Genomic DNA, 15557 nt, shown 5'->3' with positions numbered 1-15557 from the left:
TTGTTTGAAATCCATTCATTTCCTTGGTGAGGGAAATACTTGTCACTTGTCACCTGCTTTTTGGGTCATGATATTATAATTCAAAGCTCTACTCTCCAGTGAAGATACCTGTTATAATCTTAGCTTTTGCTTGGTGGTTCAGTTTTTTGGTTTCTGTTTTAATGCAGACAGCATAATTTTGTCCTTTAGAAATTTGCTTACAGTTCATCCAAACATGAAAATTCTATCATCGTTTGCTTTTCCTTCTTCTGTGAACACAAACAGAGATATTTTGAGGAATTTGCTAGTCACTTTTATTGAAAGCAATTACAATGAATGGGGATTTGATTTTTTAAGCTTCAAAAAGAATACAAAAGCAAAAAATAACATGCCCCCTACACTAAACCCTACTCTAAATCTAACCAATAGTGTTAAGAAAAGCAAAAATGAAATAAAAATGCATTTGTTGAAACAACCATGCTATTTTATTGCGCTTCCACAAGTTTTTGAGCTTTTATTGTATGCTACCAAGTGAGCTACCAAAGTTTACTACATCAGAAAAGAAATACATATGGAGCTGGTTATGTAATGCAAATGTCAAACTGTATTAGTTTACAAATTATGCACAATGGCAGGGCTAGGCAACTTTGGCCCTTGCGATCCGCATTTCTGCAGAGTTTAGCTCAAACCCTGATTAAACTCACCTGCCTTAGCTTTCTTGTAGGACCTGAAGACCTTGATTAGCTTATTCGGGTGTGTTTTATTATGGTTGGAGCTTAACATTGCAAGAAAGTGTATCTTGAGGGCCAGAGTTGCCCACTCCTGCATTATGGTAAACGTGTTTTGAAGTCATAATATAGTATTTTGTAAGGAACTGTGTGGAAATTAGTCATTATTAAAGAGTTAGTTCACCCCAAAATGAAAAATCTGTCATTACTTACTTACTTAATTAATTAATTACACCTGTAAGACTTTCGTTCATCTTCGGAACACAACTGAAGATCTTTTTGATGACAGAATGCTGTCAGATTTCCTTCCATTGACTGCCTTTATACCACTTTGACGCTTCAAAAACTTCATAAAGAGATGGGAAAACGAATCCATATGAATCAAGCAGTTTAGCTCAATCGAACATGAATGACACACAAGATCAAACCTCTTCCGGAAGCTCAAACGTGCTGCATAACGCTAAAAATGAACCTCATTGGTTACGCAGCATGTTTGAGCTTCCAGAAGAGGTTTGTGTGTCATTCAAGCTTGATTGATCGCTGATCAATGTTTACATAGGAGTAAAAGCCTAAATTAAATCTTTTCATCATAACAAGCGATCGATTCTCTTCAGAAAATTTGGACTAAACCGCTTGATTCATATGGATTAGTTTTCCGATCTCTTTATGAATTTTTTGAAACTTCAAAGTGGAAGTTACAAAGGCAGTCTGTGGAAGGAAATCACAGCATTCTGTCATCAAAAAGATCTTCATTTGTCTTCCAAAGATGAATGAAAGTCTTTCGAGTGTATGGAATGACATGAGGGTGAGTAATTAATGACAGAATTTTAATTTTGGGGTGAACTAACTCTTTAATCAATAAGTTGTAATCATGGGAAAAAGAATAAAGGTTGTGTTTTATTGCCCCTAGTGGTCATTTCATCTGGAAACTGCAGTGAATAGTATTTATAAGAATGCTTTAGACTTTTGCAAAAATGTACAGTAGATAGAAGCACATTTTTCCAATGAGCCTAAGGGGTCATTTACACAGCAACATTTTCAACTAAAAATTTAAAACTTTCTATGAATTTTGGCTGTTCAATTGCACGTCAGCAGCATTTTAAGGGCCTCCATGTAAACTACAAAAACCCTAATTTGTAAAAACAATGACGTCATGCAACTGTATTCCTTGTTCAGTCTATAGGCCCATAGTGTTTCTTTACAAAGTGACATGCTAACTGCTGGTCTGGCATGTATAATACAGCATTTTTAGTAATTTTCATGATCTGTGTGCACAGGGATCGTTTTGACAACGTTTGAGTCAGATCTTTTTACTGAATCAGTTGATTCAGGTAACCAAACCAATCTGAATGGTTCATTTACAAATCTGATTGATCTAGTTCTCTGATTTAGCTCATTGATTCAGTAATTTGATCACAGTGGTTTTTGTCAACAGCTTGCTGGAGAATATTTCAGTCTTTCTCACACAAAGCCATCGTATGATTCAGAAGTTTTAGAATTTAGTACACAAGTTGTATGGTCCACTTTTATGGTGCATTTGCATCCTTTTTGAACCTTGAAAGCTCCCCATTTGTTGTAAATGTGTTGACATATTTTTCCTTTGTGTACCGCAGAGGAAACAAAGTAAAATGAGTAAGGATGGAATAACATAAAAAGCGAGCAAGTGAACAGAATTTTCATTTTTGAGGATACTGTCCCTTTAAACATTCTTCAAATCTCCATTTAAAGCAGCCATATATGTTACATGTCCCCCCATTAGCTGCACGTATTGCACGTGGAAGTATTCTGATGACAGATACAAGCTCTTTAACAAAGCCATCATTTCCTGCTCAGCAGAAGCCCAGCTAGCATAAGCATTAGCCGCTCAACGAGTGACTGTATTTGATGACTCATTCTCCACCACTCTAACTTATGTCATCTCTCCCTGTGTGATAAAGGCCGCTTCCTCCCCCTCCATCACAGTCAGAATGATTGCAGTTGAATAGTCGAGGGGGGGTCCAGAGGTAATCCTAATACTGCAGTCATTACTTGCAGAAGTCCAAGGCACAAATGTATGCCAGTGGATAATGTCTGCTTATGTCTGTGACAGCTGAACACGTCTTGCAGCAAGCGCTAAAACTGCGGGGGTGGAGACAGACACACAGAGAGAGAGAGAGAGGAAAGGTGGGATGAAAGAAGCATGAAGACAGATGCTGAAAGAATGAGGGAGGAAACAGAGAGACAGAATGATGACAGGGCAATAGAAAGTATGGAGATAGTACAGAGAGATCGAGTATGTTTGTGTGAGTAAGCGAGAAGGGGGTTGGTTGTCCATCAGAGAGATTGCCCTGGATTTCGCTCTGTCAAAGCGCTTCAAATCTGCATTACTCTGTTATATTGGTAATAAAATGAAACTCGGCCCTCACATCACAGAACAAATAGTGCAGAGGTTAATGCCTGAGGGCCATCTGCTAACTTACCCCTTGGATTGTCCTCTATTTTCCCTGGCATTTAATCAGTATAATATTATTTCTGGACAGAATTAAAAGCTAAACAGTAGAAGCTCATTTCTGGACAGTATATACATCCATCTGGACTTTTACTTTGGTTTGAGATCTGACTTGTATGGACCTATTTAATTTGTCATCATGGTGGAGGAGACAAGAAAATACTTTGACAAAATAAGTACATATGTTGTTGTTGTTTTTTGTGGGTACATGTACAGTATTAATATATTATATATAAATTATTATTTACACATTTTTCACACTAATTCTCTCTTTATTTATTGATTTATTTATTTATGTTTATAATGTCACCCAGATCTTATCTGTAGATGATAAATGTAATGCAAGTGCCATTTAGTTCCCTTTCAGTCGGTTACGTTCGGCGTACGTCAGTAGTGACCGACGAATTGGGATATCACTATAGAGCCCTATCAGCTTCGAGTGAACTAAAACAGGCCAATGGAATTGGCGTGCGATATTTGCATAATGCGCACCGCCTCCAACAGGTGTATATAAATAGGAAGCAGATGCAATCGCACTCTGTCTTTCGCTTCGGAGCCAACAGTTTGGTGTCTCCAGCTTTCAGACTTCTACAAAGTGAAACTAACAAGCCTTAGAAGATTCCAGCATCTTGTGTTGGTGTGACGGCACAGCAGCGAGGTCGCGAGCTTCCCGAGGAGCCTGAGCAGTTTAAAGCTCTCAACAGCTGTTATTACAGCAATCAAGTCCCATTTAAACCGCAGTTGTCTGTTGCGATTTGGGCCGGTTCCTCCGTTGTGTTCGGGGAGTGGTGTACCCGAATCGTGACACTCCCTGTGTGCTTCGGCACGAGAGAGCTGATTCTTCCCCTTCTAAAAGAGCTTCGCAGACAAACCCTGCGTCTCTCTCGAGATGTCATTTCATCTGTGCGTTACTGGGTGCGGTCGTTCCCTGGTCTCCGCTGATGGGCACAATCGCTGCATCACGTGCTTGGGCGTTCAGCACGCTGAAGCAGCGTTTGTAGATAGTTCATGTACTCACTGTGGGAACATGATTATCGCAGTGCTGAGATCTAGAATCTCGTTCCTTGGTTCTCAGGGAGTGGGGGTCCCCTCCCCTATGCCCCGTGCGGCCATTTTCTCTGGCTCAGGCCGGGATGGCGGTTCCTCGGCGTATAGGCAGGGTGAAATGAGGATTACGGTCAGGGCTTCCCCGCCGAGCGCCGCTCCGCGGGCCCCTGTCCCCTCTCCAGCATTGCGGCCCGTGGTGCTGCCATTGGATCCCGCTGGTCCCTCTACGGAGCGTCCAGACGTTTCCTTTGGTGCACCTGCTGAGGACCAGATGTCGATCTCAGCATTGGAAGGTGAGCATGAGTCCTCGGGAGATGAAGACTCGGCTGCGCTGCCTCCCTCCGGGCCACCGGCTGGCGCGGTAAACAGCGTCTCCCATCCCGGGCCTGTAAATTCTCATCAGAAAAGTGTTGATGGAGATGCCCCAGGGAGGTCTTGACCAGCAGTTGCTTGGGGAGCTGCGGGGGAGGAATTCAGGCCCGGTGACTCTCACGTTATCCTGAGACCCCGGCCCGGACACGTGCCCAAGGTTCCTACCACTCCCTTCAGAGATCAGGTAGTGAACCTGCAAGCGCTGCCTTCGGAGAAGACAGACCCAGCCCTAGCTTTGCTCTGTCCCATCCACGCGAAGCTTCAGGACCTCAGATCAGCTCTTTGTCTGTTACGGAGGCCAGCAGAAGGGAAAGGCTGTCTCCAAGCAGAGGATGGCCCACTGGATAGTGGATACCATCGCCCTGGTGTATGAATCCCAAGGCGTGCCTTGCCCGCTCGGGTTGAGAGCCCACTCCACCAGAGGAGTGGCCTCTTCCTGGGCGCTGGTGCACCGTGCCTCGCTGACAGATATCTGTAGAGCTGCGGGCTGGGCGACACCTAACACGTTCACTAGATTCTATAGCCTACGCGTAGAGCCAGTATCTTCCCGTGTACTCGCTTCCACCAGCCAGTAGACACGTTGAACCCGCTCTAAGTGTTGGCTTGCAATGCCACTCTCGTCCCCTGGGCCGGATACGTGCATCCTTTTACTCCAGTCGAGTTCCCTTCTTGGCAAACCCTGTCGAGTTCCTCCGCCTCCCCCTTCGGCTCGGACATTGCGGAGTGTCTGATGCCAGGCCAACATCCGTCACTGGCGTTGATGTTGGCTGGGTTCCATATGTCGCGATCCCTCTACGTGAGCGGCTCCCATATGTGTATTTGTCCACGGTCAACTCCCTACGGTGAGCCCATGTCTTTCCCTTAGCAGAGCCAGCTCTGCTGTCACCTGTCAGATGTGTCTCCCCCTACCCAGGTGGAGCCATCCCAGGGACTCCATATGTGTACTGCCCAACCAGCCAGTCCATATGTGTATTCTCCAAGTAAACTCCTCCCCCACAGGGTAGGTAATGGCCTCCGCAGCGTCCCCTACGGGTTCGCTTTCCTAGTGTAGTCTAGTTTACTTAGTGGGTATGTCGGAACAGCAGTAGACTCTCTCGCCGTGAGCTTGCCCCCTTCACCATCCCAGTTGGTGCGATGGGTGGCTAGAGCTTGCGCTGGGCACTGGAAGGGGTTTCGTAACTGTGGCGCTTTATTTGGGATCCCAATTCGTTGGCCACTTCTGACATACATCAAACGTGACCGACTGAAAGGGAACGTCTCGGTTACATATGTAACCCTCGTTCCCTGAAGGAGGGAACGGAGACGTACGTCCTGTCGCGACAGTTTCTGTACCCTCGCTGCAGTGCGGACACCAGTTGTCTCCTAAGCGAAAAACAGAGTGCGATTGCATCTGCTTCCTATTTATATACACCTGTCGGAGGCGGTGCGCATTATGCAAATATTGCACGCCAATTCCATTGGCCTCTTTTAGTTCACTCGAAGCTGATAGGGCTCTCTAGCGATATCCCAATTCGTCGGTCACTACTGACGTACGTCTCCGTTCCCTTCTTCAGGGAACGAGGGTTACATACGTAACCAAGACGTTTTTCATTTATTATTATTTTATTTATTGATTTCAGATATATAGATATAGATAGATAGGCATAAAAATACATGATTGAATATAATATATAGTGATAATGCAGCACAGCCCCAATAACACAATGATTACATTTCTTCATTTTAGTGACAGCCGTTCAATGATCAATTAGCGTCGCACACCTGTAGGTCATAGATAGGTGCATAGGAAAGAAGACTAGTGTAGTCAAATTATGAAGAAAAAAAAAACCACAGAACCCGCACACTGTCAACTTGCAAAACCGTAAAAAAGTTCTTTATTGGCAATGTTTCGATCATATGACAGCCATTCAACCACTCATAAAGCTGCAAGAGTAACTTTGCATTATCTTTTCATCATGAAGGATGAGTTTGATCCCTATAGAAATCTCTGCTTGTGGATCCAATGATAACCAAGATGACCCCAGCATCAGGCTTTCCTCACACATAGCTCTCAGCCTTCTTTTAGCAGTTTAATTGCTCCTCAGAAACCACAACTCGCGACTCGCTCCAGCGCATGGGCTGACTGCCACTGACCTTGAACTTTTGCTCTGATGAAACGCTAGGTTGAAAATGAACTGCCTAAGGACATCTGAAGAGCAACAGACCATAATTTGAAATGCATCTGAGTCTAGGTTTGCAGATGAAATGTTCTCTACTTATCTGAGCTATTGTTGCATGGCATTCAAAACTAAGATATACTGTCACAATGTGATATATGAAGTTGGAATTAAAACAATTTTTATACAATTTTTATTTCAGATCACGCTGAAAAATAGTCGCAGTTGCGAGATAAATAGTCATGGTGTGAGATATAAAGATATAAAGAAACATTGGGAGATATAAAGTTGCAATTATTTTAATTTATAATGACCTGAGCAATAAGTTCATCTTGAATCAGCACATTTCTGTTTATTTGAGCTGCCGAATTTATTTATTTATTTATTTTTTGGCCCAAAGACCTGTAAATGAATCATGAATCAAAATACACCCACCTTCTTAAATCATAGCCAAATAGATTGCACCCACACTAACTGGTCTGTAATGTCTCAATCCTGCCCTCTTTCCCCAATAATTCCCTTCCGTCTTCTTTACTGTCTCTCTCAATTTAAAAAAAAAAAATGGTAGGAAATGACCACATTTCCAGTGCCACTATGGAAACTTTCTCTGTCCACTGTCATTGTGTCAAGGTATGCTGTAATACGGCTGCCCCTTTGTACAATCTCCGTGTGTCTGATGCAATTACGCGCAATTCAATGTTCGGTCCAGAAATAACTGCATTTTTTTATAATGGACACAAAACAAAAAAAAACCTGGAAGCAGAGGTGTGACGTTTCAAAAAGTGTGGCAAATATCTAGTGTCCAGACCAAATGCCAGTATAAGTGGAGTATTTTTAATGCACTTGAACCCAATTATCTCTTGTCACTTGTCAAGTGTGAACACAGACGCCCCACCTACCACACAACATCGCCAAAGTTCCCCAGTCAAGGGATTAATTGAATTCATTTTCAGAGCATGTACCGGCAAAAAACTACCCATCCATAATTAAGCACATGCTGATTCATGCAAGACGGACAATGATTGCCACAAAACCAATGACTGTGACCAGAATCGGAACCCCATCACATGCAATTTTTGCTGGAGGCGAACAGCTACAGACTGTAAAGGTCAATTGGCACTCTTGTCGTTGCTCACATGCGTTTGATGGGAGCCTAGACAAAAAAAAAAAAAAAAGAGAGAAATGATAACAGAAAGGGAGGAAGAAATAGGGAGGGTGTCAATTGAGCTCATATTGTCATTTTCTCAGGAGTGTTTTTCACCGACAGCTGAGCCTCTCTCATTAGAGCGTGACATTTCTTTAACACTACAAGTTTTCTCGGTCTTATAAAATGGCTGGTTTGCAGTTGCTGAAGCTGCTATTTGTAAAATGAGGGGGGAAATGTTTTTTGTTGTTTTTGTATTTTTATCAGAGAGGAGGTGGTATGACTGTTAATTCTGCCTTGATATTAGATTTTGTTGATGGATTCACATATCGTCATGTTAGTTAAGCAGGCATGATGAATATGTCTGTCGTGCACCTTGGACTCCTAACACCTTGGACTGAAGTAAGTTTTAATTGCATCTAAATGTGGCAAGGCTGACTGATTATTAATGATCTAATATATTTTAATGAAGGGATAATTGCAGTTAAACCCTGACAGTAACAACCCACCTTATCCTCTTTTCATTCTCAAAGCGACAGGGTAGAAAAAAGTTCTCGAGAGGATTCTTCTTCACTGCAGCTTTTTCTCTTAGAATCTGAATTAACTTCATTCACAACAGTGGCGTGCACAGGGATTACGTTGTATTGCCTTTTCGGTCGTATTGCAGTGCCCGATTTGAGGGTTTGACCCTCACGGACGACTGCCACATGAACTAAAATACATAACCAACATAGAGCACCAACATAACCTTCAGGCCTGGTTCTTCACTGTTGTCACTCCTCCTTTTATCCTACCTGAGCTTCTCCAAGGGATTCGAGACTGGTGTGCCGTGCAGGTGAGGCTCATTAGCACTTGTGCCACCAGCCTCGCTCCATTCCCACAACTATATTTTGAGATAAAGGTCTTACTTTCTTTCTTTTTTTTTTCAGTTTTGTTCAAGGTGATTCAAGTAACAGTTTTATGGTATTTAGTGTAAAAGTATGGTATTTGTGGGTAAAAAAAAAAAAAAAGTGCCCCTGCTGTTGGGGCACACAATGCACAATAATTAACATTATAATAAATAGTTGACTTGTCCATTTGTTAACATGCCATTGTTAGATTCAGATGGTAAATATCATATATAAGTTGGGTGTCCTCCTTAGAGATAATCACCATATTTATAATGAAACCATCATATTGAAAAATATATTAATCATATCATATAATAAAATATATTTATTGTTACTACTGTAAAGCTATATTAGATTATTATGGGATTTCTGACAATGCTTTCAGAATTTTTACTTTTTAAAATCATTTTTGTTCCTGTAAATTTTAAAATAATGCAAATTTTGCTTAAGGGATTGGTTTGAACACGTATTTACTTAAATATTATTCAAAACATAATACTTTAGCTAGAGTATTTGTATAAATACTTTGTGCCTTTTTCCCCATGCTGGTGAGCCTTTTACACCATGTGTGGGGTAAAACCCACCTTACCACCTCATGCATTTGTAAGATTTTTAAACAAAATAAACCCCTTTTATGATTTATTTTCACACAAAATCTGTAGTTCCAATTAAAAACTTATAACTTATATATATTTTCCTGCAATCATACACAATGGGAGTAGTGAAAAGCACATTTTCTTAAAGGTGCCCTAGAATTAAAAATTGAATTTACCTTTGCATAGTTGAATAACAAGAGTTCAGTACATGGAATACATACAATGAGTCTCAAACACCATTGTTTCCTCCTTCTTATATAAATCTCATTTGTTTAAAAGACCTCCGAAGAACAGGCGTATCTCAACATAACACCGACTGTTACGTAACAGTCGGGATCATTAATATGTACGCCCCCGATATTTGCATATGCCAGCTCATGTTCAAGGCATTACACAAGGGCAGCCAGTATTAACGTCTAGATCTGTGCACAGCTGAATCATCAGACTAGGTAAGCAAGCAAGGACAATAGCGAAAAATGGCAGATGGAGCAATAATAACTGACATGATCCATGATATTTTTAATGATATTTGTAAATTGTCTTTCTAAATGTTTCGTTAGCATGTTGCTAATGTACTGTTAAATGTGGTTAAAGTTACCATCGTTTCTTACTGTATTCACTGAGACAAGACTGTCGTTATTTTCATTTTTTAAACACTTGCAGTCTGTATAATTCATAAACACAACTTCATTCTTTATAAATCTCTCCAACAGTGTGTAATGTTAGCTTTAGCCACGGAGCACCATCAAACTCATTTAGAATCAAATGTAAACATCCAAATAAATACCATACTTACGCGATTAGACATGTTGCATGACGAACACTTTGTAAAGATCCATTTTGAGGGTTATATTAGCTGTTTGAACTTTGTTTATGCTGTTTAAGGCAGTCGCAAGCTCGGGGGCAGGGAGCACGCCGCAGCCTGAATCGGCGCATATTTAATGATGCACCAAAATGAATTAAAAAAGTGGGAGCTGAAACTTCACAGACACATTCAGGGGACACCTTAGACTTATATTACATCTTTTGAAAACATGTTCTACGGCACCTTTAAGCTGTGTCTTTAGCCCCGTTGTACCCTATACTTTATATAGCTTCAATGTAGAAAGCTACTATTTCCATTTACTTGTAGTGTAATATGCAATGCTACATTTTAAGTAGCTTGCCCAACACTACATGTTTATTTATTAAACACTTTGGCTAATTTGATGACATTTTCTGCTACAAATAAGAGTTTTACTCTCAACATTTTACCATGTTTAAATCCATTTAGATGAGTTTTCCTAAAATAAGTGCAGAAAATGCAATAAAAGCCCACAGATTCCATCTGGGCCCCGTGATAAGTAATTGCAACTTGGATGAGTCTAAGTAGAACTGATGTATGCTTTAAGAAGCTGCTACAAGAGTTTTTTTTGGGTTTTTTTTGGACGACATATACTTATTCAAAGTGACAAAACACTGGGACGGCTCATATGCAAATAGAGATTCTGATGTGGAATATAAGAGCAGTGTGGATCCTCGTTTTGAGGGGATAAAATTGGCAACCTGATTAGTGGTGTGGAACTGGGATAAGCGCTGGAGAATAGAGGAATATTCCTCTTCTCGGATGACACAGTGCCAGTGTTCCATGCTCAATGTTCGCTTAGCATGGCATTCAAAACTGGCTGCCAGCCTAATTAGCAGAGAACTAATTTATTCCCAATAGTATTAATTTATGAAAAAGAGGGTATGCTCATGCAAAAGTCCTGAGTGCAATTCAAAGTACTATCACCATTCATGCATCAAACCCAGCTTTTAGTCCCCTAAGAAATTCACCAAAATAGGACAAAAAACTACATTTTTGCTTTAGTTAATATTGGACACAAATTTATAAAGAGGGTTCCCTGGGGACTTGTTAATTAATAGGTTTTAATACTCTCATCTATACACAAGCCTGTTGTCATGTAATTGTGTGTTGCACAACAATGTCCCTCACAGGTCAGAAACAATTTTTTTTTGTGCAGCTAAAGTCATAGCATCTTCACTGTAAAAAGTGTTGTCATCTGAGAACAATAAAGAACTTTAATAATAATGCTGAAGTCAACACAACTGATACAAAAGTCTTAACATGAAGTCTCATAAGGCTGTTGTGCTAGACAATAATTCTAACTACAGTATACTTTGTTTGAATTGATTTTGTAATTGGTCTTAAGTTTAGAGAAAGGCTTAAGAAATGACTTCATATGATTGTGTCATTTTTTCATTGATTCATGTGTTCTATTCCCATTTAAATAAGATAAATGAAGCAACATCACAGAAATTAAGCAATCCATTCAATCCATTCCGTTTGTTTGAACATGAAATCAAAATTGGCCCTATTTACTTTTGTAATGCACATTCCTTGTCTTATTATAAATGATTCATCAGTGGATGATATTCTGAAGAAAAATATTTTGATTAATCTTTAATCAAACTTGAAACACTTACTCTTCCTATGAAATGACTTTCCCTTTCTGCTGATGTAACTTGGGCCACACAGATTACTGCATAATGTTAACCAATAGCCAAACAGGGATTTTAGTTTTTTTGTTTGTTTGATTTTTATAAAAAAAAAAATTATAATAATATTAATTATTATTAAATATTTGTGCTCCATTCTTTTATATAGCACCCACTTTTCATAATCTAATCCATTTATAATGGATAAACTTTATGAATAAATATGAAATGAAAATTCATTTAAAATCCTGTTTTACTCATAAACGTACCAGATTTGATGTAATGGTTTGCAAACTCAATTCATGTAGACTTTAGACATGTTGTAGCTGTACAGTATATTGCTGAGAAACACATAAAGTCTTTACACAATTACAGCTTGTTACCATGCAGTGATTCAATATGATACACTGCTGTTATTAAAATGTGTACACATTCAGTGTGCTACCATATTGTGCAATGTACAGTACATTTATTTGCAATTTGGGGCTGTTCTTCACCCCCTGTTGCAATGTTTCAGCAAGTCGTTTATCTGTTTTTTTTCTTCCCACTTGCATACACAATTGATTCCATTTCAGCAAACGTCTTTTCCTGTTCTCTCCATATTGCTGAAAATCAATTTGCAAATACACACTGTTGCTCGCCATCACCTGTCTGACAGCGCGAGTGTGGGATAACCGGCATGACTAGTCTATCAAACCCTCATCCATTGGCAACATGTCAGCAGGAATTGGTTCAGTTTGGGAAACTCAGCCGTGAAATTCAGAATGACAAAATGCGGTAGGCTCGGGCTCGCATCATTGCCTGAATAAAGTCGTTGTGGATACTGAACTGTTGACCTCAGTTGTAAGAGATATTGTATTGCACAGAATGTAATCCACTCACAGCATGGGGCCTCCCCATGTTTGTCATTTGGAATGGGAAAAAACAAAGTGAACAAACCCCTGTTTTTAAAAAGCTTTTCTCTAAATGGCATGATTGCTATAGCCTGTACTTGTTATTTCATAAAACATGCTTCAGTCATCCACTCTCTTTCTTTCTCTCATTCCTGAAAAAAATGACAAGCTTATTTCAACTCAGTAAGCATGGACCTTTTAAGTTATTTACTTTCAGTTTTATTTATTTATTTTTTGACTGTGCCCACTACAGAAAAAGAGAAAATGCTCATATTTTTCTCTTTTTATTATTTATTTATTTAATACAATTTTTGTTATTACAAATTCAATTATTGGCTTGAATGAGAAGATTAACTGACATTAACATAAATTTGAAAAATTCTTGCTATTCATTATGCATCCCTTTTGCTTTTGAAGCATTTACAGTATGCTTTAAAGCACAAGCTAAACAAGATGATCATGTCCACCAGAATTATTACAAAATGATTCAAAGAGCAACTTGTGCTTCAGTGGAGGCAAGAACATCTGACCGTTTGTACAAAGAGTCACATGTACAGTGTCACAAATGTTCTTCCTTAATTAGTGACCTAGAGAGTACAGAACCTGAAATATCTCTTATTTGTTTTATGTCATGCTTCTTTTTAAAAAAAAAAAAACCTTAGACTTTGCTTATTTCAAGGCTTAAATTAGTTACCTTTCAAAGTGGAACTCAAACACTGCATCTTGTACCGACACTATGGTCAGCATGACTGGTGTCTGAAGCACATGAAAACACACTCCTACTTCATCGTCTGGCGATAGCCTGTGACGTCATAAGGGTCCCTGATGTTCAGACCCTACATTATCATCATGGCTTCCTCCTGTGGAGAGTAACCATGCCAAATTGGCCCAGGATTAGAGCAGGTTTTTGGAATATGGACAGGAGTCTGAAACCAATATTTCTGACATGTATTGCATATGTGCCCTGAGCAGTGCTTAATTGCAATTTATGCGTGTCAGCACATTTTCGGCAAAAATACTTCAGTTTAGATAAGTGGATGGGCACATGTCTGAGGACATCCTGCCCCCTTCACATGCCCCCCAAAGTGAGAGTGGCATGGGTCAGTGGCTATAGTCTGAGGTTTATTGTGTCTGACATCTCTCTTGCTCCTCCCCAATACCCTGAAATATCTTGTTTCCCAGGGTTAAGCTGTGTTTCCTCTATGTTAGGGTTTAAAGTAAAATTGTATTCTCCCCTGCATATGGTTGCTTAGCAGGTACCTCCTTAGGGTTGATGTAGTGTAAATGGAGTATGTAGAGCAATTTCTTCCCCCTATTTCATTTACTTCCCTCCCCAACCACTTGAAGTAGGGATATATGCTCCCCTTTGAGTGGGTGTTGTATAGCTTGCTAGTTTGACCCATTTTAAAGTACTAGTTACAGCGGGTCATGGAGAAGTACATTTATTTAAGTCATGGTTGAGCTGCTCTTCCCCAGTGTTTTGGGTTTTTTCAAATAGGGCATCGCTCCCCTACGGCCTCCTTGGGGTTGAAGTATGTGGATGAGAGTTATTGGCAACCTGTAGTTTGCCTTTCTCTTGTTTGCCTCCCTGTCTGAGTAATGACTAGGGGCATATCTCCCCTTTGGATGGCCCCAAGGGTTGATGCTAGGTTAATGAACTATATGGGCAGTATTTTTCCTCTACTTCAAGAAATAGTTGGGGAGGGAAGTGAATGAAGTAGGGACAGTACTCTCCTTATAATGGACCTGGTTTGACAATGCAAATAAGTAGAGAAAGTTCACCTGCAGGGCATCCCTCCTTGTTATCTGCCACGCTATAAAGTTGTGCGATAGGATCTTGCTCTTGCTCCCCTTTTAAAAGGAGGGTTCCAGACACCTCCCTTATATTTCTAAGGTCTTGAAGTAAGACTGAGTTCCTCTGGGGCTCCCTTGGGGTTGAGCCTCTCTTGTGTTGAGGCTCCCCCTTAAAGAGGCAGCAACATCAGAGATGGTAACCGCTGATTGTTTTCTAACTATATTGCAGTCTCCTTGGAGAGGCAGCAACATCAAATATGTTAGCCACTGTGAATGTTTGACAACACAGCAGGCTCCCTTTGGCAAGCTGCCCTTTCAAACATTAGGGTTAGTGAGGCGTTCCCTCTCCAACCATTTTGGGTATTAAAGCAGGGTCCCTTGCCCCTTTCTTAAAGCCCTGGTTATCCTTGTTAGTCTGCACTTATTCTTTGAATAAAGTGCGAATCTACCTGGATTCTGGGAAGAATGATAGGCAGGGTGTGAGCGCTCCCCTTATTTGCTTGGGGTATCTGAACAGAGCTGAAGCTCTGCTTTACAAGAATCTGTGCAATTAAGTGTTTGCCATTCTTGTATTACAACCTTTTCTGTAAAGAATCGAGGCTGCGTTTCCCCAGAGTAGTGGTATGCCAAGGTCAATAGTTTAAAATCTCCCCATGGCAGGTATTCCTTGAGAGCTGTGTCAAACGAGAAAAGCGCTGTCGCAGCTTAGCCATGTTTTCTGTAAAAGCTCTGCCTTTAGGGCTGCAGCAGCCCGCAGGGGAGGTAGGAATGTTCTAGAAGCTGGGACTTCCCCTTCTATAAAAGAATAGAAGCTAGAATATCTTCAGTTCTTGTGGGAGACATTGGCATAGGGATGTTACCACTACACAGCTTGTGTACATCTACTTATGGACATACCCTGATTTGACCCTCTGACTCCGGCTAAGTAATCAGTTGAGTAAAGATATGCTATGCCCACTATCTTTGTGCATATTCTCACCTAGTGAGACAGG

At 40.5% G+C, this 15557-nt stretch overlaps 1 protein-coding gene across 1 annotated transcript in view; it reads left to right on the top strand.

Moving 5' to 3' along the window:
• The window catches only part of mdga2a (MAM domain containing glycosylphosphatidylinositol anchor 2a), a 113157-nt gene that overhangs the window by 41158 nt on the left and 56442 nt on the right, over positions 1–15557 (top strand). The gene's annotated exons all lie outside the window — the stretch shown is intronic.

The sequence above is a fragment of the Megalobrama amblycephala genome, linkage group LG5, assembly GCF_018812025.1.
Source record: "Megalobrama amblycephala isolate DHTTF-2021 linkage group LG5, ASM1881202v1, whole genome shotgun sequence".
Taxonomy (NCBI): Eukaryota; Metazoa; Chordata; class Actinopteri; order Cypriniformes; family Xenocyprididae; genus Megalobrama; species Megalobrama amblycephala.
The sequence above is the reverse complement of the archived record's forward strand: the minus strand, read 5'-3'. Positions and strand labels throughout refer to the sequence as shown.